Genomic DNA, 25,030 nt, shown 5'->3' with positions numbered 1-25,030 from the left:
GCGCTCGGGCCGGATCCACTCCGCTCGTCCCCCATTACCTTCCCCCGGAGCCGCGGCTGCCGCGTCGCCTTGCAGCCGAGCAGCCACAACACCCAGCAGCGCCGGTGCCCCCACCTCCCATCTTGGCCGCATCAAGCACCGTCGATGCAGTCACGCGCGCCCCCCAGCCACCTCCAATTTCTGCGTGAGCACTGCCGCCAAACCACCAGTAGCCGCACCATCTTCCTCGCCGTGCCGCCTCTTCTAGCATTGGATCCGGTGAGATCCGTGTCATCCAGAGCTTCAGTCACCGGATCTGGCCCGCCCCACCTCGCAGCGCCGCCCCACCATGGCCGGGGTTGCTGCACCACCCCATGATGGACGGCCTCCACGTCCCCGCGATGGACACGGCCGTAGCTCCATCCCGTGCTGCCCCGACCGCGGCCCCAGCTCCACCCCGTATGGCTTCCACGGCCCCGCCCCGACTGCGGCCCCAGCTTCGCCCCGGATAGCCTCCACAGCCCCGCCCTGCTTGCAGCTTGAAGTCGGTGAGGAGCTTGGTCTGCAGCTCGGTTGCTTGTCTATTTGCAGTACACGCTGCTGGCAATGCAATCCGATGATTATTTGACCGTTCCCGAGTATTCGTTGTTCGATTTGGGCTGGACGGAGAACCACCGCATCTCCCTCCCCTAGAGCCTTTTTCCTTTGCTCCCCACTGACAGACAGACAACCACGCAAGGTGAGGCTGCTGTTGCAGTTTGCTCTTTTGATGTTTGGGATGAAAACCTCTAGCGCACTGAAGTTCCCTATTCTTGTTCTTGCGATTCAGTTTGCTAATTTTTGTAGGAGAGGAAAAGAACATCGACGAGAGCCCAAAGACGCTATGATGGAATTCAGTCCACCTCGTCGGAGAAGGATGGCAGAGTGATGCCTTGCAATATAGTGGAGCACTCCTTGCCATGCGAGTGTGCAGTGTGGAAGGCAATGTCGTGCGGTTCTCCGTGTGAATCCCTTCCAGGGTTGTTGCTATTCAAAAACATTTTCTTGTGTTTTTTGGAAAATTTAATGAGTCTTTATCAATGCAGTGCGGTTTAGAAGCTTCCGTCCAGTATATTTTTCAAATGGATATTTTGCATGTATTCGAGACATGGAGAAAAGAGCAAATGCGGTCCGATTGCATTTTTCTCATTTTTGTTTTGTTTCTAGGGGAGAATGTGAGAAGATGCACTGCGGTTCAGTCCCCTCTAGGAAGTACATCGACAGCAAAGGTTCATGGGGTGGGCGAGTCCCTTGCGCCGAACTCCCTGTGTCTCGTGAGCGTAGCTTCAAAAAAGTGCAAAGAATATTTTTTCCGACGATGTAGTTTGTTGTGTATGTTGGAGAGGTTCGCTCCTCCGCGCGGGTCATTTTTCTGATGTACTAGTTCGCTTCTTTCACAAGTGAACTCTTTAACTTTTTTTTGTTTTTATTTTTGTTTGGTCTAGTGCAGTTCCATATGTTAGTTGGAGAGGTTCATTTTCATGAAAAAAGGGTTGATGTAGCCGGTTGATGCAGCCCATTACACCCATGTTTTTCATTTGTTGGAAAAATAATTTGTTGTGCACTCAATAACGAAGGACAAGAGAGCATGGCTTTTCCTTAAAAGAAGTTCATTTTGTTGTTTGAGAAAATGCAGAGAGGAAATGAGAGTAAAGAGATGTGGATGAATGCTTGCGTGTAATGTGTAGCGTGCAAACAAAAAATGTAGTCGCTTGCACGTCCGACAAAAAATGGTATGCAAGTCGCTTGCACGTCCGTTGCAGTGTGGTTTTTGCTCTGAAGCAGTGTGGTCGGCCGTATGATGTTGTTCATCCCGTAAGTGCAAAAAAATTGTTACGAAAGCGAAAAAAGTAATGCGGTTCACTTCTTGATAGTGTTGTGGTTCATTTACACCCGATGTGAAGTGCATTCTACTTTCTCGTCCTTAAAAAAATTACGTTTGAATAAAAGAAACCAAGAAGTTCTCCTACTCGTCTGATGCAGTGCGGTTTTTCGTCCGTTGCAGTGCGGTTTTCGGTCGGATGAAGTACCCACGTCGATTTGGGTGTCGCGAAAAACAGAGTGTCCGCATTTCGGTAAATTCGAAATTCTTCTTAAACCGTAAAGAATTGGAGAGAGTGTTCTACATAAAAGAGTTGCGTATCATCGATATCTTTCCAAGGGCGTATTGTTTGAATCATTGCGACCAGCGGTTTGCAAAAATTTCGCAAAAAAACAACCGCTGCCTCTCGAAGTCAGCCGCACGATTTTCAAAATTAACTAAAAACCGTAAGGAATCTCAAAACCATTTCAACATATGAAAGTTGCGCCTTGTCCGTAACTTTCCAACGGCGTATCACACGCCTCGTTTTGACAAACGGTTCAAAAACTGGAGCGAAAACAGTACCGAAAATTTCAAAAATATTGAAAAACAGAGTTCTGCGATTTAGTAAATTTGAAACTGCTCTTAAACCGTAACGAATTAGAGAAATATTTATATATGAAAAAGATGCGCCTCGATGATATCTATCCAACTGCGTATCATTTCCTTCATTCCGACAAATGGTTTAAAAGAAATCGCCAAACAACGCTCGATGCCACTCGTCATGGGACGCGCCAATTTCAAAACTGCTCTTAAACCGTGTGGAATCTCGAAAAGTGTTCAACATGTCAAAGTTGCGCCTAATCCATAGCTTTTCAACGGTATATCACACGCCTCATTCCGATAAACGGTTAAAAAATTAGAGCGAAAACAGTACCAAAAAAATAACGCGTGCAGTTTTTTTCGACGAGAAGTTCACTAGTCTATATTGCAGTGCCGAAGTGGTGTGCAGAATAGTTATTCTGCTAATATTAGCAGAATAGACCATCTGTATATATATATATATATATATATATATATATATATACAAGTCCTATACCAATATGATATGGATTACACAATAAGGCTACAATACAAAGTCTAACACCCTCCCTCAATCTCAACTCATGCCTGAAGCATGTAGGAGGTTGAGATTGCGCCTACAGACCTCAAACATGGGAGAAGGTAGAGGCTTGGTGAAGATGTCTGCAAGTTGATCTTTTGAAGAGATAAACCTGACTTGTAGTAGCTTCTGTGCGACACGTTCCCTCACAAAATGATAGTCAATCTCAATGTGTTTTAGTCCATGAATGGAACACTGGGTTTGATGAAAGAAACGTAGCACCGATGTTGTCACACCAGAGGACCGAGGGATGTGGCTGAGCAACTCCTAGCTCTCGAAGTAGGGACTCAATCCATATAAGTTCAGCAGTCGCATTGGCAACTGACTTGTACTCAGCCTCTATGCTATTGCGGGAAACAATGTCTTGCTTGCGTGCACTCCAGGCGATCAGATTAGGCCCCAAGAACAGTGCATGTCCCCCCTTAGATCGCCTGTCATATGGACACCCTGCCCAATCAGTATCTGAGAATGCAAAAAGAACTCCAGAGGAACTAGGGCGCAAATGAAGACCAAAGGAGACAGTGACACGCACATAGCGCAATATGCGCTTCACAGCAGACCAGTGTATGTCAGTAGGTGCATGAAGATACTGGCACACCCTGTTAACCGCAAAGGAGAGATCAGGACGTGTGATCGTCAGATACTGCAGGCCACCAACAATACTCCTGTACTCGGTAGCATCCTCAGGAGATAGAAGAGTATCATCAGCAGCTGAAAGTTTGTCAGTGGAGGACATGGGCGTAGTCCATGTATTGCACTTGAGCATACCAGCACGATGCAGAAGATCAAGAGAGTACTTTTTCTGGGTGAGAGCCAAACTGCCACGAGACTGATGAGCGACTTCAATACCCAGGAAGCAATGAAGCTGTCCCAAATCTTTAACTGCAAAATCACGACCAAGCATAGTCACAAGAGCATCAGCAGCCGTCGGAGAGGAGCTAACAAGGACAATATCATCCACGTACACAAGGAGGTACTTGGTCACACTCGGTCGCTGAAACAAGAACAATGAAGTATCAGCCATCGAAGGAATGAATCCATGAGTGCGTAAACCTGAAGCCAGGCGAGCATGCCAGGCACGAGGCGCCTATTTCAGTCCATAGAGAGCCTTCGTCATACGACAGAGGTGATAAGGCTGAGTGTGATCAACAAATCCAGGTGGCTGCCTCATGTAAACCTCCTCTTCAAGCAGTCCATGTAGAAACATGTTCTACATGTCAAGCTGGCGGAGAGACCATCCACAAGAAACTGTCAGAGGCAGAAGAAGTCGAATATTGGTAGGATTGACAACGGGACTGAATGTATCCTCATAGTCTAGTCTATGATGCTGTTTAAAGCCCTTAGCCACAAGACGCGCTTTGTAGCGCTCAATGGAACCATCTACATGTTTCTTCACATTGAAAACCCACTTCAAATCGATGATGTTGACACGAGACGGAGGTGGAACAAGTGTCTAGGTCTTATTCTGCATAAGAGCATGATATTCTTGTCCCATAGCAGCCATCTAGTGTGGGATACTCATAGCGGCTTGATAACTGCGTGGTTCGGCGGTTGGATCATCCATGACATGAGCCAGACAAGCAGCAAGGTATGTGACAGTGTGTGACGCCCGGGTAATCAGGCTACAGTAATCCCGTGTTAACGATGCCACGTCACCTCGATTATTGTTGATAATCCCACGTTAGATCGAAATAGGTTCAAATTCTAAATTTGAATTAAAGTTTTCAAAAGTCAAAACTAATATGTTTGATGTGTTGAAAATATTCCCTAACTATTTGTCATGAAGAAACCATGTTTTATATAAGTCCTATATTTTTAAAATGAGCTAAAACAGTAGAGAAAATAAAGAAAAAGGAAAAACAATAAAAACAGAAAACAAAACTACAAAAAAAAAGAAGAGCCCCCCTGACCAACTGGGCCAAACGGCCCAGCTGGCCATCCAACCAGCCGGCCGACCCACCCCTGCCTTATCCCCACGAGGGGGGGGGGGACCCTAACCACTATCCCCACTCCCCCCCCACGAACCCCACTCTCTCCCTCGTCTTCCCCACACTCGCCTGGATCTGGATCGGGGAGGACCCCATCCCACGCTGCCTCGTGCCCTGACGCTGGTGCCCATTCCCGACGCCGCCCCATAGCCTGCTCCGTCTCGCCTGCCACATGGGCACCCGCCCCCTCGACCCAGCTGAATCGGGGGCTCGACCCTGCGGCGCCCCGAGCCTCGACGCCGCGTCATCGCCGCTCCCCACCACCTCATCCCGACGTCGCCCGGCCGCCTCGTCCTCATCACTGCGTCGTCCTCGACCTCCTCCTCAACCGCGGCTCCTCCGAGCCTCGCCGGCGTTCCCCTGCAACGGGGGTGAGCCGCCGTCCGTCCTCCTCTTCCCCCTCTGCCCCGATGCGTCCACCACACCCCGCGCCTCACCCCGCCGTGGCCACGCGCCGGTCGCGCCCGTGTAGCGCCGGCCACGTCCGACGCGCGCGCCCGCGAACCGCGTCCCTTCTCGGCGCCCTCACTGCGCCCGCGCCCAACCTCTGTCCCGCGACCGCGCGCCCGCCGGAGCTCTACCGCTCGGGCCGCCCCTGCAACCGCCTCCCTCCGTGCTCTCCAACGTCGCCGCCACTGCACGCCGTCGCCCCCGTCGATTCCGGCAGCCCCCGCACAAGCCGCGGTCAACAATCGACACGCGACATCGAGCACGTGCCGTGGGAACCGTCGCCGGGCCACATAGTGGCCGGAGTCCACTGAACGGCCGCCGCCGGGGCATTCTAACATCACCGCCGTTAGCCACTGACGTGGCCTCATTAGCGATGCGCTAATGACCCCCCTGACTCCTTGACACCGGGCCCCACCTTGCTAATTAATGTTTTTTTTGGTTAAATAAACTCTGTAAAAAAATGACTCACTGATAGCTTGGCCCCACATCACTAATTAATATATTTTTTAGAGTAACTAAACACTGTTAGTTAGCTCTGGGCCAATGACAAACAGGGCCCACACCCCTGAGGAAAAAAATGAAATAAAAATAAATATATAATTAATTAATTAATTAATTAATAATTAAAATAGTTAATGAATTAATTAAGTTAATTAATCATGTTTAATTAATCTAATTAAGTAGATAGTTTAATTAAACCCTAATTAGACTAATCAGTCAATGACGAATGGGACCCACAAGTCAGGTTGACCAGTCAACTCTATTGACTGCTGATGTCAGCATGACATCATGCTGATGTCATTAAATCATTTTCGAATTAATTAAATTCTAGAAATTAATAAAATATTTAGAAAATCATATCTTTTAATCCGCAACTCGGATTAAAATATTTTCAACATGAAAGTTGCTCAGAACGAAGAGATGAATCCGGATACGCAGTCCGTTCGTCCGCCACACACCCCTAACCTATCGAACCCGCAACTTTCCCCCTCCGGCTCCTTTGCCCGAAAACACGAAACACCGGGGATATTTTCCCGGATGTTTCCCCCCTTAACCGGCATCACCTCATACCACGTTAGGGCCCGCCTAGCATCGTTACTTGTCTTGTCATGCATCCATATGCATCTGTTTACATGGTATTCATTGTTTCTTCCCCCCCTTTTCTCTCCGGTAGACTACGAGACCGACGCTGCTGCTGCCCAGTTCGACTACGGAGTTGACGACCCCTCCTTGTCTGAGCAACCAGGCAAGCCCCCCCTTTGATCACCAGATATCGCCTACTCTTTTCTCTATACTGCTTGCATTAGAGTAGTGTAGCATGTTACTGCTTTCCGTTATTCCTATCCTGATGCATAGCCTGTCCTTGCTACTACTGTTGTTACCATTACCTGCTATCCTACTGCTTAGTATAGGATGCTAGTGTTCCATCAGTGGACCTACACTCTTGTCCGTCTGCCATGCTATACTACTGGGCCGTGATCACTTCGGGAGGTGATCACGGGCATATACGATATACTTTACACAGTTACATTACCTGTGATACTGTTCGGAGATGGGGGCTGAAGGGGCAGGTGGCTCCATCCCGGTAGAGGTGGGCCTGGTTTCCCGACGGCCCCCGACTGTTACTTTGTGGCGGAGCGGCAGGGCAGGTTGAGACCACCTAAGAGACAGGTGGGCCTGGCCCTGGTCGGCGTTCGCGGATATTTAACACGCTTAACGAGATCTTGGTATTTGATCTGAGTTGGCTACGAGCCTATACGCACTAACCATCTACGTGGGAGTAGTTATGGGTATCCCGACGTCGTGGTATCAGCCGAAGCACTTCGTGACGCCAGCGACTGAGTGGCGCGCGCCGGATTGGAACGTAAGCCTGCTCTTGTATTAAGGGGGATAGTTCCGCTTTCGGCCGCGTACACAACGTGCAGGTGTGCTATGGGCGATGGGCCCAGAACCCTGTGCGCTTAGGTTTTAGACCGGCGTGCTGGCCTCTCTGTTGTGCCTAGGTGGGGCTGCAACGTGTTGATCTTCCGCGGCCGGGCATGACCCAGGAAAGTGTGTCCGGCCAAATGGGATCAAGCGTGTTGGGTAAGTTGGTGCACCCCTGCAGGGAAGTAAATCTATTCGAATAGCCGTGATCTTCGGTAACAGGACGACTTGGAGTTGTACCTTGACCTTATGACAACTAGAACCGGATACTCAATAAAACACACCCTTCCAAGTGCCAGATACAACCGGTGGTCGCTCTCTCTCAGGGATACGAGGAGGGGATTGCCGGGTAGGATTATGCTATGCGATGCTACTGGAGATGCTACTTGGAGATGCTACCTGGAGATGCTACTTGGAGATGCTACTTGGAGGACTTAAATCTACTCTCTTCTACTTGCTGCAAGTCGAAGGCTGCCAGAAGCGTAGTCTTCGATAGGACTAGCTATCCCCCTCTTATTCTGGCATTCTGCAGTTCAGTCCACCGATATGGCCTCCTTACACATATACCCATGCATATGTAGTGTAGTTCCTTGCTTGCGAGTACTTTGGATGAGTACTCACAGTTGCTTTCTCCCCACTTTTTTCCCCTTTCCTTTCTTTCTGGTTGTCGCAACCAGATGCTGGAGTCCAGGAGCCAGACGCCACCGTCGACGACGACTCCTACTACACCGGAGGTGCCTACTACTACGTGCAGCCCGCTGACAACGACCAGGAGTAGTTAGGAGGATCCCAGGCAGGAGGCCTGCGCCTCTTTCGATCTGTATCCCAGTTTGTGCTAGCCTTCTTAAGGCAAACTTGTTTAACTTATGTCTGTACTCAGATATTGTTGCTTCCGCTGACTCGTCTATGATCGAGCACTTGTATTCGAGCCCTCGAGGCCCCTGGCTTGTATTATGATGCTTGTATGACTTATTTATGTTTTAGAGTTGTGTTGTGATATCCTCCCGTGAGTCCCTGATCTTGATCGTACACATTTGCGTGCATGATTAGTGTACGATTAAATCGGGGCGTCACAAGTTGGTATCAGAGCCAACTGCCTATAGGAATCCCCCTTTCCAACTCCTTGGCCGAAGTCGAGTCTAGTCATTAAAAAAACTTTTACTAACATGGCTGTGTGGCTTACGAGCCCACGTCGCCATTTGGGTGGTATTAGGGTCTTTTACTCCTCGACCTTTATTCTGGGATTCTGAATGCTCTTCTATTCGGGGTTAAACGATTTTTACTAATATCTAACTTTAGGTTCTCGAAAATACTTTCTCCCGGAGAGGCCCTCCAGTCCAGTTGATCACCGACTGCACCAGAAGATTTCGGAGATACTCTTTGATATTCTCATGAGACTTTGTGCCCATCACTTTTCCTATTCCCGGCCACCGATAAATCCGTATGGAAAACTACTTACACTTGCCATTCATACGATCATCCCCCATTGATCTTGTTATTACAGGATACCCCGAAGTTTTCTCTATTGTTCCGAGAATACTTTGTGCCTACTGCCTAGCAGTTCTTTGCCACATGAATACCCCTTCAAATAAATTCTCACACTTACCGAGTATCCACTCATCCCCAGTTGATTCATGTATGTCACCAATCCTCGAAATACCATTCGATCTCTCGAAAATCCTGAGCATCCTATTGCTCTTGAAATTCTTGATTGCTTGCATTATGGTTAATCCCATAAGTCTAGTAATCTTGTTGACATCCATTGTCATTGTCATTTTGAGCTTGTTATTTCGATTTGTTGCGAATGCTCGCAATCCTCAAACAGATCCTAGAATTCATCCTTCCGGCTCAGACGTTGTTTTAATCATGAACTGGTTCTCGCCAATTAAATTGTCGTCGATTGTGCCCCTAAGTCTATTGAATTTACCCATCCTTGATCAGAGCGTCTGCTTCTGATCCTTCGCTTTGTAAATCATAATTCCTTAGCAATTGAGCTCTAAGTTATTCAGTTGTTTCTATAATCCAATTTCTTGCATTGTTACTTCCTCTGATTGTGTGCCGATGCTCACATCAGCTCTGTTATGGACCGACAGATCCTTTAATGGATTTTATCCGACATTTTCCTTCATATTCAATAACCTTGTGAGCCTTCCCTTGGATACATAATGCCTTTGGTAAATTGTATCATCTACTTTCTCAACCTTGCTCTACTTTCGAGCTTGTGTTATTTACTCTTAAAACTTGTGGTATATGTTTCTAAGAAGCCCCTATGGGTTGAACCTATACCTTCATTAAAAACCATATGAACCGGAAGGTTTTGACAAGTCAACCTTTCTAGTGTTTAGCAGATAATTTTCTACCATACAACTTCTTTGAGAACGAGAAGTGTGGAAGGTTATGCATTATGAAAGTGGGAGTCGACCTTGAACTTTGTGTTCATGCCCATGGACACGATGTAGATCTTATCATTAAAGCTTCTCTTAAATTAATTATTCCTTTGGTGTAAGTTCATTTTATATCTGGGATCTGGCCTTTTGCAATCATGGTTCCGACCATGTTCTCCTTTAAATACCATTTTTTGTGCAAGTTTAAGCACTTGTCTTCTGTGGAGTAATACCCCAGTCCAACCTCTACTTTGATTTGCCATCGAGTATTACCCCCCCGGTATCTCAAGATTATCACGGAACTGCATAACTTCTTATGAGTTTTTCATCAAGTGCTACATTCTCATTGATTCCAATTTTTCATGGGCTCTGAGTTATTAAACACTTAGAGACACCGATAACTGACTCGAGTCCGCATCGCGATTAAACAACTCTTGGTAACCTTCATTACTTATGAGTTTGAACTCAATCACGTCATTCCTAGCCTGTTTGGCTATATCCTTGTCGTGCCGATTTTAACTGCGTTACCTGTTCCTTCTTCCCAGAGCACAATTTTTGACGATGAGCTAAGCTTACGTCGATCTTCCTCATCATATCATTTCGCTTTGGACAACAAGCTTGCTTTGGAGTTTGTGTCATACCCATGGTTTCAATAACCTTTTGCTTCATCATTCCTTTGACTTGATTTCATCGCCAATTGATTACATCTTCATGAATTCTCTCGACAAATGTGTCATGCTCATCATCAGCATTCTGAGCTCTTCCAGGATATCAATGGAATTCATGATGAGAAAGACAATCCTTGCCCTCGATGAATTGTGTTCTCATCGACCACTTTATTGCCTTCCCTCAAACACAAACTTGTTCGTGTTCTATGATATACCTTGAGATTCTTGCTATCCAGTATTTGTTCTCCTTTACCTTGGAGTATTACCATCTTTTATGTCAAGAATGTTGTGAGAATTTCACCACCTCTTAAGAATTCTTGGTATAGTAATACTTCTTGCCATCTCCGCTTATTCCTGGGTCCCCGTGTTGATTTTAACCGGGATACCAACACGTGAACCGTCCTGCTTGGATTCTATACTTCTAGCAACCCTATTGCTTTGAAGTGAATGGGCGATAGTTTCATTCTAAGTCTTTCGATAATTGAATCACCATTCTAAACATTGATCATGCTACCTAAGCCCATATTATGGGTGCATCTTTCAACCAATGTTTACTTGTGTAGGTTTTCCTCGAGCATACATCATTATACCTTTTGATCTGGCAAATGGTATCTCCTTGTTTACATAATTGTGGAAATCCATCCGTTTGGAATTCTCGATGAATTGTCGTTGAGCCCATCAGCCACCTCGTCATCCCCTCCTTGGTTTAATAGTGAACTATTGTTTAAGGAACCCGCTCCCATAGTTCATTTCCTGAGAATCTTGCAATGTCATTTCGCCGATTCGTGTCGCGCCTTTTCTTCTCGGACATCCTGAGTCTGAGGTATCATGACACCAATCGGATCTGAATCTCGGTCGTATATGATGGTTGGGACAACTTTCCACGAGATATGATGTTGGTCCTTTGATGATCCGGTAATGTGATGTCATGCCTAGCACCCCCCCTGCCTGGAGGACCTATCATTATATTTCTTTTGCAAGGATAACCATTCTTCCTGGAGAAAACTGTAAGACTTATTTTATAAGTTGCTCTTGATGGATCATTTGTGTATCCAAAGTCTGGCCCTTGATTGAAACACCATGTCAATGCTATCTCGAAGCATGTGTGTGGTACTCCGATTTTCAATAACAACATTTGAAGCACAATGCAAAATTCTCTTTATCAATTATCCAAACACTGTTGTATGGGTAATGTCATGAAATTTCTTCCCTCCTTTTCTAAAGGGTTTTCTACGTTATATCCTGTCATGAATATCTTGCTCTGCTTGTCCTTGGGAAGGATAACCCCCCTGAAATATGTGTTTAAACACATTTTTTCTTTCCATTGTTTGATTTAACCTTTCTTGTGATCTTTATGACCTAAGCAGTAATATTCTACTGCTTATGTAAACACCTTGTGGTACCGCTCTGTCAGTAAGACCCTGTTACTATTGTTGATGACATTCCGGTAGCCACCGATGGACGAGAACCTTGCCTATTGGCCCGCCTCGTTCAACGAGCAGGAAAATGGTTCTCTTCGTCCCTCGCCCTTGGTATCGATGTTGTTGCCGACATAACTGATATGCTACCCTCTAACACGCCTTACTATCGTGACCGTGCAAGATGTCGGCCCCCTTCCTACTTTCAACCACATGGTGGGCCCATAACCCACAGTTCCACAGGATCGAAACCTGACTCTCCTGTACACCCCTGTTCCCAAAGTTATTGCTCGCGCGTGGACTCGTATGTAATTCACGGACCACCGTCCCAAGTGATCTAATTTGGTATCATATGCAATACTTATTCTCGTTGCCCTGAACCCCTTTCACCTTCTGATTAGGCATCGAACGCTTGCCTATCCGTTTGAAACTTCTCATGGTACCTCCTTACTTTGCTCTCGATATTTTCTTAAGATTCAATTCGAGAGTAACTTCCGCCACCTTCCTCGATGTTATCGACCAGATAGTCAACCTTGTAGAGGTCTGTCCTTTTGAAGCTACCCCTTATCCTTTCCGTAAGTACGATGAAGATCCCCAAGGAAGGACGACAACTTCATCATGATAAACTGAAGCAGAGAACTGAAGACATCAATGTAATGCATCGACCTCTTCGAGAAGAGCAACCAAAGATGAGAAGATTCGTTAGGATTTCTTAACCAGACCTTTCCCCCTAGTCCCCCTCTTAAATCTCGGGACGAGATTTCTTGTAGTGGAGGAGATTTGTGACACCCGGGTAATCAGGCTACAGTAATCCCGTGTTAACGATGTCACGTCACCTCGATTATTGTTGATAATCCCATGTTAGATCGAAACAGGTTCAAATTCTAAATTTGAATTAAAGTTAAAACAATTAAAGTTTTCAAAAGTCAAAACTAATATGTTTGATGTGTTGAAAATATTCCCTAACTATTTGTCATGAAGAAACCATGTTTTATATAAGTCCTATATTTTTAAAATGAGCTAAAACAGTAGAGAAAATAAAGAAAAAGGAAAAACAATAAAAACAGAAAACAAAACTACAAAAAAAAGAAGAAGAGCCCCCCTGACCAACTGGGCCAAACGGCCCAGCTGGCCATCCAACCAGCCGGCCGACCCACTCCTGCCTTATCCCCACGAGGGGGGGGGGAAACCTAACCACTATCCCCACTCCCCCCGACGAACCCCACTCTCTCCCTCGTCTTCCCCCACACTCGCCTGGATCTGGATCGGGGAGGACCCCATCCCGCGTTGCCTCGTGCCCTGACGCCGGTGCCCATTCCCGACGCCGCCCCGTAGCCTGCTCCGTCTCGCCTGCCACATGGGCACCCGCCCCCTCGACCCGAGCTGAATCGGGGGCTCGACCCCGCGGCGCCCCGAGCCTCGACGCCGCGTCATCGCCGCTCCCCGCCACCTCATCCCGACGTCGCCCCGCCGCCTCGTCCTCATCACTGCATCGTCCTCGACCTCCTCCTCAACCGCGGCTCCTCCGAGCCTCGCCGGCGTTCCCCTGCAACGGGGGTGAGCCGCCGTCCGTCCTCCTCTTCCCCCTCTACCCCAATGCGTCCACCACACCCCGCGCCTCACCCCGCCGTGGCCACGCGCCGGTCGCGCCCGTGTAGCGCCGGCCACGTCCGACGCGCGCGCCCGCAAACCGCGTCCCTTCTCGGCGCCCTCACTGCGCCCGCGCCCAACCTCTGTCCCGCGACCGCGCGCCCGCCGGAGCTCTACCGCTTGGGCCGCCCCTGCAACCGCCTCCCTCCGTGCTCTCCAACGTCGCCGCCACTGCACGCCGTTGCCCCCTCGATTCCGGCAGCCCCCGCACGAGCCGCGGTCAACAATCGACACGCGACATCGAGCACGTGCCGTGGGAACCGTCGCCGGGCCACATAGTGGCCGGAGTCCACTGAACGGCCGCCGCCGGCGCATTCTAACATCACCGCCGTTAGCCACTGACGTGGCCTCATTAGCGATGCGCTAATGACCCCCCTGACTCCCTGACACCGAGCCCCACCTTGCTAATTAATGTTTTTTTTGGTTAAATAAACTCTGTAAAAAAATGACTCACTGATAGCTTGGCCCCACATCACTAATTAATATATTTTTTAGAGTAACTAAACACTGTTAGTTGCCTCTGGGCCAATGACAAACAGGGCCCACACCCCTGAGGAAAAAAACGAAATAAAAATAAATATATAAGTAATTAATTAATTAATTAATAATTAAAATAGTTAATGAATTAATTAAGTTAATTAATCATGTTTAATTAATCTAATTAAGTAGATAGTTTAATTAAACCCTAATTAGACTAATCAGTCAATGACGAATGGAACCCACAAGTCAGGTTGACCAGTCAACTCTGTTGACTGCTGATGTCAGCATGACATCATGCTGATGTCATTAAATCATTTTCGAATTAATTAAATTCTAGAAATTAATAAAATATTTAGAAAATCATATCTTTTAATCCGTAACTCGGATTTAAATATTTTCAACATGAAAGTTGCTTAGAACGAAGAGACGAATCTGGATACGCAGTCCGTTCGTCCGCCGCACACCCCTAACCTATCGAACCCGCAACTTTCCCCCTCCGGCTCCTCTGCTCGAAAACACGAAACACCGGGGATATTTTCCCGGATGTTTCCCCCCTTAACCGGCATCACCTCATACCACGTTAGGGCCCGCCTAGCATCGTTACTTGTCTTGTCATGCATCCATATGCATCTGTTTACATGGTATTCATTGTTTCTTCCCCCCCTTTTCTCTCCGGTAGACTACGAGACCGACACTGCTACTGCCCAGTTCGACTACGGAGTTGACGACCCCTCCTTGTCTGAGCAACCAGGCAAGCCCCCCCTTTGATCACCAGATATCGCCTACTCTTTTCTCTATACTGCTTCCATTAGAGTAGTGTAGCATGTTACTGCTTTCCGTTATTCCTATCCTGATGCATAGCCTGTCCTTGCTACTACTGTTGTTACCATTACCTGCTATCCTACTGCTTAGTGTACGATGCTAGTGTTCCATCAGTGGCCCTACACTCTTGTCCGTCTGCCATGCTATACTACTGGGCCGTGATCACTTCGGGAGGTGATCACGGGCATATACGATATACTTTACACAGTTACATTACCTGTGATACTGTTCGGAGATGGGGGCTGAAGGGGCAGGTGGCTCCATCCCGGTAGAGGTGGGCCTGGGTTCCCGACGGCCCCGACTGTTACTTTGTGGCGGAGCGGCAGGGCAGGTTGAGACCACCTAGGAGACAGGTGGGCCTGGCCCTGGTCAGCGTTCGCGGATATTTAACACGCTTAACGAGATCTTGGTATTTGATCTGAGTTGGCTACGAGCCTATACGCACTAACCATCTACGTGGGAGTACTTATGGGTATCCCGACGTCGTGGTATCAGCCGAAGCACTTCGTGACGCCAACGACTGAGTGGCGCGTGCCGGATTGGAACGTAAGCCTGCTCTTGTATTAAGGGGGCTAGTTCCGCTTTCGGCCGCGTACGCAACGTGCAGGTGTGCTATGGGCGATGGGCCCAGACCCTTGTGCGCTTAGGTTTTAGATCGGCGTGCTGGCCTCTCTGTTGTGCCTAGGTGGGGCTGCGACGTGTTGATCTTCCACGGCCGGGCATGACCCAGGAAAGTGTGTCCGGCCAAATGGGATCAAGCGTGTTGGGTAAGTTGGTGCACCCCTGCAGGGATGTAAATCTATTCGAATAGCCGTGATCTTCGGTAACGGGACGACTTGGAGTTGTACCTTGACCTTATGACAACTAGAACCGGATACTCAATAAAACACACCCTTCCAAGTGCCAGATACAACCGGTGGTCGCTCTCTCTCAGGGATACGAGGAGGGGATCGCCGGGTAGGATTATGCTATGCGATGCTACTGGAGATGCTACTTGGAGATGCTACCTGGAGATGCTACTTGGAGATGCTACTTGGAGGACTTCAATCTACTCTCTTCGACTTGCTGCAAGTCGAAGGCTGCCAGAAGCGTAGTCTTCGATAGGACTAGCTATCCCCCTCTTATTCTAGCATTCTGCAGTTCAGTCCACCGATATGGCCTCCTTACACATATACCCATGCATATGTAGTGTAGTTCCTTGCTTGCGAGTACTTTGGATGAGTACTCACAGTTGCTTTCTCCCCACTTTTTTCCCCTTTCCTTTCTTTCTGGTTGTCGCAACCAGATGCTGGAGTCCAGGAGCCAGACGCCACCGTCGACGACGACTCCTACTACACCGGAGGTGCCTACTACTACGTGCAGCCCGCTGACGACGACCAGGAGTAGTTAGGAGGATCCCAGGCAGGAGGCCTGCGCCTCTTTCGATCTGTATCCCAGTTTGTGCTAGCCTTCTTAAGGCAAACTTGTTTAACTTATGTCTGTACTCAGATATTGTTGCTTCCGCTGACTCGTCTATGATCGAGCACTTGTATTCGAGCCCTCGAGGCCCCTGGCTTGTATTATGATGCTTGTATGACTTATTTATGTTTTAGAGTTGTGTTGTGATATCCTCCCGTGAGTCCCTGATCTTGATCGTACACATTTGCGTGCATGATTAGTGTACGATTAAATCGGGGCGTCACACAGTGTCATCGTGCGGTCCTTGGGATGAACAATGCCGGTGTGACTGCGCGTGTGTGGATGCTGCGGAGCAACGACCACCGAAGCAGGCAGGCGTCCAGAGCAGGCGAGGCATTCGGAGCAGGCAAGGCCGGTCCAGTGAAGTCCGGCGAAGAGGAACTGGCTGACAGCGGGTCGGGAGATGGCGGACTAGGAGACATGGGCCCAGACGGCGTGTGGGTCACTACAGGCCTAGGCGAAGTGTGCGGCAGCGACGCCTGCGCAGATGGCGGGGTGACAATGGTGGGGAGGCTAGGCGAGGAAGCGGCAACGTAGGCCACTCCGTCACAGGCTCCGACCCAGCCATGGCAGTCGATGTAGTTTCCAGCCCAGTGGTAGACAGGGCTCCTGAGGCAGGGTCAAGGGCGGGAGGCGGTGCATGCACATGCACCGGCCGATCGACGTGTGCCACGGGCAGCGTAGTAGGTCCGTCAGGGAGAAGTTCCAGGCGAGCTCCATGTCCAGTTCCTGCACCATGATTAGGTAACAACACAGGCGAATATGCAACATCTTCAAATTGGCCAGGCATAAGAGGGGATGAATGCATAGATGGTGCTATGGTGGATGACTGAGGCATGGCAGAAAAAGGGAAGACATTCTCATCGAAAACAACATCCCGAGATATGTAGACTCAATTAGTTGGGACATCGAGACACTTGTAGCCTTTATGGAGAAAACTATATCCCAAGAACACACACTTTTTGGAGCGAAACTCAAGTTTGCGATCATTATAAGGATGAAGATGAGGCCAACAAGCACACCCGAATACCTTGAAAGAGGTGTAGTCAGGAGTTTCATCCAAGAGAAGCTCAATAAGAGTTTTCATATTAAGAACACGCGTAGGTAATCTGTTAATGAGAAAACACGCGGTGGCAAAAGCATCACTCCAAAAGCGAAAAGGTACATAAGCATGAGCAAGAAGTGTGAGGCCGGTTTCAACTATATGGCGATGTTTCCACTCAACAACGCCATTCTGCTGATGTGTATGTGGGCATGACAAACGATGGGAGATCCCAAGCTTATTAAACAAAGTGTTGAGGTTGCGATATTCGACCCCCAATCTGACTGAACATGGACAATTTTATGCTTGAGTAGACGTTCAACATGCAATTGAAACTGAATGAATATATCAAACACATCAGATTTGCACTGAAGAAGATAAAGCCATGTGAAACGACTATAGGCATCAACAAAACTGACATAGTAGTTGTGACCACTAACAAATGTTTGTGCTGGACCCCACACATTAGAAAACACAATTTCAAGAGGACCCTTTACTTCTCTAGTAGATGAAACAAAAGATAGCTGATGACTTTTGCCTTGTTGACAGGCATCACACACGGACATCTCTTTATTGCTAGACTCTAATGGCAGCTCATGGCAGTGGAGTATGTGGCGAACAATGGGTGTGGCAGGATGACCAAAGCAAGAGTGCCACTAGCAAGGCGACACACGAACACCGCTGAAGACGCACGGGGCGAAAGGATCCTCCAAACGGTACAAGCCTTGGCTCAAGCAGTCACTAAGCAAAACGTCCCGGGTTGCTCGGTCCTTAACAAAAAGATTAAAAGGGTGAACTTCACATAGGACATGATTATCAAGGGTTAGCTTAGGAACAGATAAAAGATTACGAGTCACGGAGGGAACCATGCAAGACATTACGAAGATGGTGCTGCCTAGAGGGATGACTAGTTAAAAGAGATGCTTGGCCAATGTGAGAGATGGGCATCCTACACCATTGGCGGTGTGAACCTGATCGTGCCCATAGTAGGGCTGGTAGGTCGAGAGTTTGTTGAGCTCGTTCGTCATGTGATCTGTGGCGTTGGTGTCCATGTACCAGGATGGATCATGAGGATAGGACAACGTGTACACTTGGTCGATGCGCGGGTCCTTGCCCTTGGCGGCGATGTGGGCAGCTGGGGCGGCGGCGGGGGGACCAAAGTCTGCCATCGCAAATTGGCGCTCGTTGCCCTTGTCGTCGTTGTCGATGCCAAGGAAACTCGTCTGAAAGCTGCGGTGACACTTGGAGGTGACATGGCGTTCACGACCACATAGCTGGCATACCACCCAGGTGTTAGGGCCCCCACCCAGGGTCGATGCAGGGGGCGGGGCGGGCTTGCCAGATGACGGGGCAGGGGACGCTGTCCGCGAGAAGCCCAGAAGGCCGCCGACTGTGAGGTGATGGTGGCGGAGGAGTGACGAGGCTCAGCGCGCTGCTCGGTGAAGAGAAGTCGTGAGTAGAGCTCATGCGGGGGCATCGCTGGCTTGGCATTGTGAACAGCCTCAGCGAGATTGTCGTAGTCGACGTCAAGGCCTTTGATGACAAAGCCAGGAAACTCCTCATCACTGAGTGGCCGAGCGATAGAGGTGAGTGTGTCCGCCAGCACCTTCATCTTGTTGAAGTAGGTAGTGGTGGAGGAGTCCAGCTTCTTAATGTCGGCGAGCTTGTTGCGAAGGGCCATCGAGCGGGAGGTAGAGACCTGGGCAAAGGCGTGCTCCAGGGTCGTCCGGGCGTCCATGAAGGTGGCGGCAAAGAGACAGAGACCGGCGACCCCGTTGCCGAGGGAGCCCTGGATAGCAGAGAGGATCGCCTGGTCCTGCTGCACCCACATACGGTGTTCCGGGTTAATCGTCGGGCCGTGTATGGTAGTGATGACCTGCGGAGGACACAGTAGCGAACCATCCACAAGCCCTAGAAGAGACTAGTTGCGGAGCAGCGGTAGGACCTTGGCGCGCCAGAACAAGTAGTTGTCCGGCGTGAGTCGGATGGCGATCAAGTTGTCGAAGTGGAACGGCCCGGCGGGCGTGATGACGCCAGCAGCAGGGGCGGCGGTCGGCGGAGCCGCAGCAAGAACCACAGTGGCGACCGATGCCGCGGGTGGCGGCACGGGAATGATCGGGATCACGTCCGTGGGTGGTGCTGTGAGCAAGGCCGAGGGTGGCTCCGCGGGCAGCGCCTCCCCCGAGGTCACCGGGATGACGGCGAGTATTGAGGAGGATCCAGAAGGAGCCATCGCGGGCGGCGGCGGTGGGACTGGTGCTAAGGCCGTGGCGGGTGGTGACAGCGGGATCGGCGCTGAAAACATGAAGCCGACGCCGGTGGTGCCGAAGGACTGAGGCACCGATAGAGCCAGGGGCGAGGTGGGAGGTTGAGGAGGGCGGCAAGCGACGTGGGGATTGACCCGGAGCTGGCGGCGCCCGAAGCGGAAGCGGTTATGGCGCCGACGGCAACAACCCTAGGGTTTAGGGTTTCGGTGGTGCGGCGGCGGCAGGTGAAGTAGAGGACCTAGGTTTGACTCAATATCATGTAAACCGTAGGTTTTGAGGGAACTGACTCAACCCTCTATAGGGTGGCCTATCATATATATATATATATATATATATATATATATATATATATATATATATATATATATAATAGTGTCATACAAGTCCTATACCAATATGATATGGATTACACAATAAGGCTACAATATGAAGTCTAACACTCCCCTACTCCTACTTGACCTCTAGTCATCGATTCCATGATGCACACACGCTGTCGCCGCACAAGTCGGCGTCACACCGATGACCATTTGGTCAAACACGTGCGTCCACTAGCTTCGCTAGCCCCTACTCCTATACCAATATGATATGGATTACACAATAAGGCTACAATACGAAGTCTAACACTTCCCTACTCCTAGTTGACCTCTAGTCATCGATTCCATGATGCACACACGCTGTCGCCGCACAAGTCAGCGTCACACAGATGACCATTTGGTCAAACACGTGCGTCCACTAGCTTCGCTAGCCCCCATAGATCAGTTCTATTGCATTAGTTCGCTCGATCTCGTGCTCCTTCACAATGGCCGCACCTACCCGACCACCGGCGGCCACGAAGCTCGCTGCTGTCGTGGCTGTGGACCACTCTGACCGCCCCACGCCCGCCCACGCTCACAACGCGCCCTACTAGCCCCACCACCCCCGGTTTTCGTCCGCGCGCGCGTCCCGCCACGTCCGGCAGCGGACCGCTGCCCGCGCACGCTACTGCTTGCTGCTGCTCATGCCATTGCTGCTTGTTGTTGCTAGCTGCTGCACTGATGTTGCTGCTGCTGGCCACGACCGCGCCCAGCCCATGCGCCAGCCAGGCCTTGGCCGCGCCCGCGTGCCTGTCGCTGCTTGCTACCTGCTGTTCCTCTTGCCGCGCGCTGCTGCTGCCTACCGCATACTGCTAATGCTACTGCTTGCTTGCCGCTGCTACTTCCTCCTGTTGCCGCTACTTAGCTGCTGCTCCTTGCGCTGCTCTGCTGCTTGGCTGCTTTCCATTGTTGCTGCTTTGTACGACTGCTAGATACTGCATATTGCTGCTGCTACCGCTTCTTGGGCATGGCCGCTAGGTCCCTATACATGGCCGTGTGACTAGGTGTGGCTATGCATGTGTATGCACAGCCAAGTGCACGTATGTGTTCTGGCACATAAAGCCAATCCACTTAATTAGTGTTAATAGCTAATGACATGTGTGTCCCATCACTATATAAACCTATTTAGCACTTTAGTTAAATTATCAGTCAATGACAAGTACGCCCAACTTCACTATTCATACTTTGACCCAGGTCAACTTTGACTGTTGACTGTTGACCTACTGATTGGATGTTGACTTTGACCCTGGCCCCACTGTCATACACTATGGCTAGGATAGCACTAGGTGACAAAGTATATTCTGTTTTTAATTCGGATTAATAATAATTTCGGAAAATACATTAAAACTTTGTTAATTAATATAAAATAAACCGTTTATCAGATGAAAATACTTTGTACATGAAAGTTTCTCAAAACGACGAGACGAATCCGAATACGCAGCCCGTTCGTCTGTCACACGTCCCTAGCATAGCGAACATGCAATCGCCCCCCTCCGGTTTGACTGTCCGAAAACGTCAAACACTGGGAAAGCTTTCCCGGATGTTTAACCCCCTTCGTCAGTATCGCCTACTACCGCGATAGGGCACACTTAGCACCGTTATTTGTCATGTCATTCATCCGTTTGCATTATATTCATTGTTTCTTCCCCCTCTTCTCTCCGGTAGACTACGAGACTGACGCTGCTGCTGCCCCGATCAACTACGAGGTTGACGACCCGTCCTTCTCTGCCGAGCTTCCAGGCAAGCCCCCTCCCGCTTGTTCATCCTGGTATCGCCTACTCTTTCCCTCTACTACTTGGATTAGAGTAGTGGAGCTGTTACTGCTTTCGGTTGAACCTATTCTGTTGCATAGCATGTCCTTGTTACTTCTGTTGTTACCTTTACCTGCAATCCTAAATGCTTAGTATAGGTTGCTAGTATTACATCAGTGGCCCTACACTCTTGTCCGTCTACCATGCTATACTACTGGGCCGTGATCACTCGGAGGTGATCACGGGTATATACTATAGTATTACATACTTATGTTGATGATTTGGAGATGGGGGCTGAAGGGGCAGGTTGTTCCACCCAGGTAGTGGTGGGCCTGGGTTCCCGGCAGCCCCCTGATTGTTACTTTGTGGCGGAGCAACAGAGCAGGTTGCGTTCACCAAGGAGACAGGTGGGTCTGGTCCCTGGTCGGCGTCTGCAGTTACTTCAAAATAACACGCTTAACAAGATCTTGGTATTTGATCTGAGACTGGCTACGAGCCTATACGCACTAACTAACTATGTGGGAACAGTTATGGGCACTCGACGTCGTGGTATTAGTCGAAGCCTCCTAGACGTCAACGACTGAGCGGCGTGCGCCGGGTTGGACCGTGTAACACAACTTCCTTTGTAATGGAGGTTGCTAGGTCTACTCACCGACAACGTGCAGGTGTGGAGTGGGCGATGGTCCCAGACCCCTATGTGCATAGGATTTAGACCGGCATGAGGGCCTCTTTGTTAGGCCTAGGTAGGGCTGCGACATGTTGATCTTCCAAGGACAGGCATGACCCAGGAAATTTTGTCCGGCCAGAGGGATCGAGCATGTTGGGTAATGTGGTGCGCCCCTGCAGGGAAGTTTATCTATTCGAATAGCCGTCTCCCTCAGTAAAAGGACGACCCAGAGTTGTACTTCGACCTTATGACAACTAGAACCAGATACTTGATAAAACACACCTCTTACAAGTTCTCGATACAACCCGGTGATCTCTTTCCCATAGGGCGACGAGGGGAGGATCGCCGGGTAGGATTATGCTATGTGATGTTACTTGATGCTGCCCTTGCTACACTCTTCTACATGCTTCAAGATGGACTGCCAGAAGTGTAGTCTTCGATAGGCCTAGCTATCCCCCACTTATTCTGGCATTCTGCAGTTCAGTCCATAGATATTACCCCTTTTTACAGGTACCAATGCATATGTAGTGTAGATCTTTGCTTGCGAGTACTTTGGATGAGTACTCACGGTTGCTTTGCTCCCTCTTTTCCCCCTTTCCTTTTCTTCTCGGATGTGGCAACCAGATGTTGGAGCCCAGGAGCCAGACGCCACCTTTGACGACCCCTTCTACACCGAGGGTGCCTACTACTACATGCAGGCCGATGACGACCAGGAGTAGTTTAGGAGGATTCCAGGCATGAGGCCTTTGCCTCTTTCGATATGTATTCGAGTTTGTGCTAGCCATCTTATAGCACCTGGTTTAACTTATGTGTGTACTCAGATATTGTTGTTTCCGGTGACTCATTTATGATCGAGCAGTTGTATTCGAGCCCTCGAGGCCCCCTGGCTTGTAATATGATGTTTATATGACTTATTTGTTTTTAGAGTTGTGTTGTGATATCTTCCCGTGAGTCCCTGATCTTGATCGTACACGTTTGTGTGTATGATTAGTGTATGGTCGAATCGGGGACGTCACACATGGGTAGGTATGGTGGAATCTCAAAACAAGATTTTGGTTTATGGGTTTTTGGATGCACAAGTAGTATCTCTACTTGGTGCGGAAATTTTGGCTAGCAAAGATAGGCGGCAAGCACCACATGTTCAAGGATCTATGACAGTATAGCTTCGATGTGAATATAAACAAACATAAAAAGTTGTCTTCCTTGTCCAACGTCAACAATTTAGGCATATAATATTTTTATGGGTGCTCACAATCACAAAAGATTTCCAAGATAGTGTATTTTCATGTGAATCTTCTCTTCCCTTATTATTTTTTTCATGAATTGCATCATTGACCAATGCTATGTTTGTCAATCTACAATAAAATTGTATACTTTTACTTTTCCTTGTGTGATGTCATTACTTACCATGAGATTAGCATATGATCTTTTTCATTTATTTCCTTTCTTTTCATTGAAACATGAAAGCAAAGAAAGCAAAACTCAAACTAAACTTGATTATAAATCTCGCACACGATTACAAAGATAGATCACTAAGCAAACTTTCAAAAGAAAGGATTGAACTAAACTTTTATTCATCTAAAGCAAAAGACAACTATGGATCGAACTAAGATAAGTAAAGGCAAAAGATAGTGGAGGTGATAGGATATCAGGGCACCTCCCCCAAGCTTGGCGAAAACCGAGGGGAGTGCCCATACCCGATACTTAGTTTTCTTTTGGTGATGAAGAAGGAGGTGGTGGTGATGAAGCGGTAGTGATCCTGTCCTCGGGTTTCCATGGAAGAGGCTCACCATCATAAGAGGAAGAGTGAGTGTCTCGGGTCTTGCAACTGGCAGCCAAACTCATACCTTTAAACCTTCCTCATATCTAGAGACTTGGTTTTGTAGGTCGTAGAGCTGGCTCTAGAGGAAGTTCATTTTCTCGTTGAAGGAGAAGACAATGTCCTTCATGGACTTGCCTCCACCTTGAGATCAGGGGTCTAGTCCGCGATCATGAGGTGATTGACGTTGAGTCCATGTTCCACCATCCCCTTGCACCGGAAGACTTCCTGCTCCATAGCCTCAAGCCTAGCCTCCACGGATCTAGTCCCCCTGGGGCCTTGCACATCGCAGATGTGGAGCACCCCCTCATGCATCTGGATAGCTTGAGGGTGCTGCATCACCTCCCGCAGATATGGGTTACTGACATTCTCAAAGTACTTGTCCTTGGAGGAGCTTGAAGCGGCCATGGTGGATTAGATCTCTCAGAGCAAGAAAAGAAAACAGGAGATTTCTCCGTGATATAGAGGTCAATACGTTCGAGGGGGCATATAAAGATTTTTTATCTTGGGAAACAAGCAAACAGAATAAAAATGGAGTCTGGAAGGTACCCGAGGTGGGCACAACCCACCTGGGAGCGCCTGGCAATCCAGGCGCGCCCTGGTGTCTTATGCCCACCAGGGGTGCCTTCCTAGTTGTTTCTTATTTTCCTAATTTTTGTTGTATTCCAAAATGGCCAGAAAATATTTTTGCAGATTTTTCGGAGTCCGTTTACATATCGTATCACGTACTTCCTCTTTTTCACGATTCTGGAGTGTTCTGGAAGGTTTCTTTTATGTGTTCTTATGGTGTCATAGTTTGGATAATATTGCTTCCGACATTAATGGGCATACCTGAGATATAATGTTTTATTCGTTGCCCATTAACAACCTTCAGGTTAGTACCTTCGCCATTATTTGTTTTGATAG

The 25,030-nt window shown here is 48.7% G+C and overlaps 1 long non-coding RNA gene across 1 annotated transcript; it reads left to right on the top strand.

The window, feature by feature from the left end:
* Positions 1-6: 6 nt before the first annotated feature.
* Positions 7-1,151, top strand: LOC123065932 (uncharacterized). Its single transcript, XR_006431179.1, has 2 exons — positions 7-718; positions 826-1,151. It is a non-coding gene; the product is annotated as an uncharacterized lncRNA (long non-coding RNA).
* Positions 1,152-25,030: the final 23,879 nt, after the last annotated feature.

The sequence above is a fragment of the Triticum aestivum genome, chromosome 3B, assembly GCF_018294505.1.
Source record: "Triticum aestivum cultivar Chinese Spring chromosome 3B, IWGSC CS RefSeq v2.1, whole genome shotgun sequence".
NCBI lineage: Eukaryota > Viridiplantae > Streptophyta > Magnoliopsida > Poales > Poaceae > Triticum > Triticum aestivum.
Note: the sequence above shows the minus strand (reverse complement) of the source record. Positions and strands in the feature narration are given on the sequence as shown.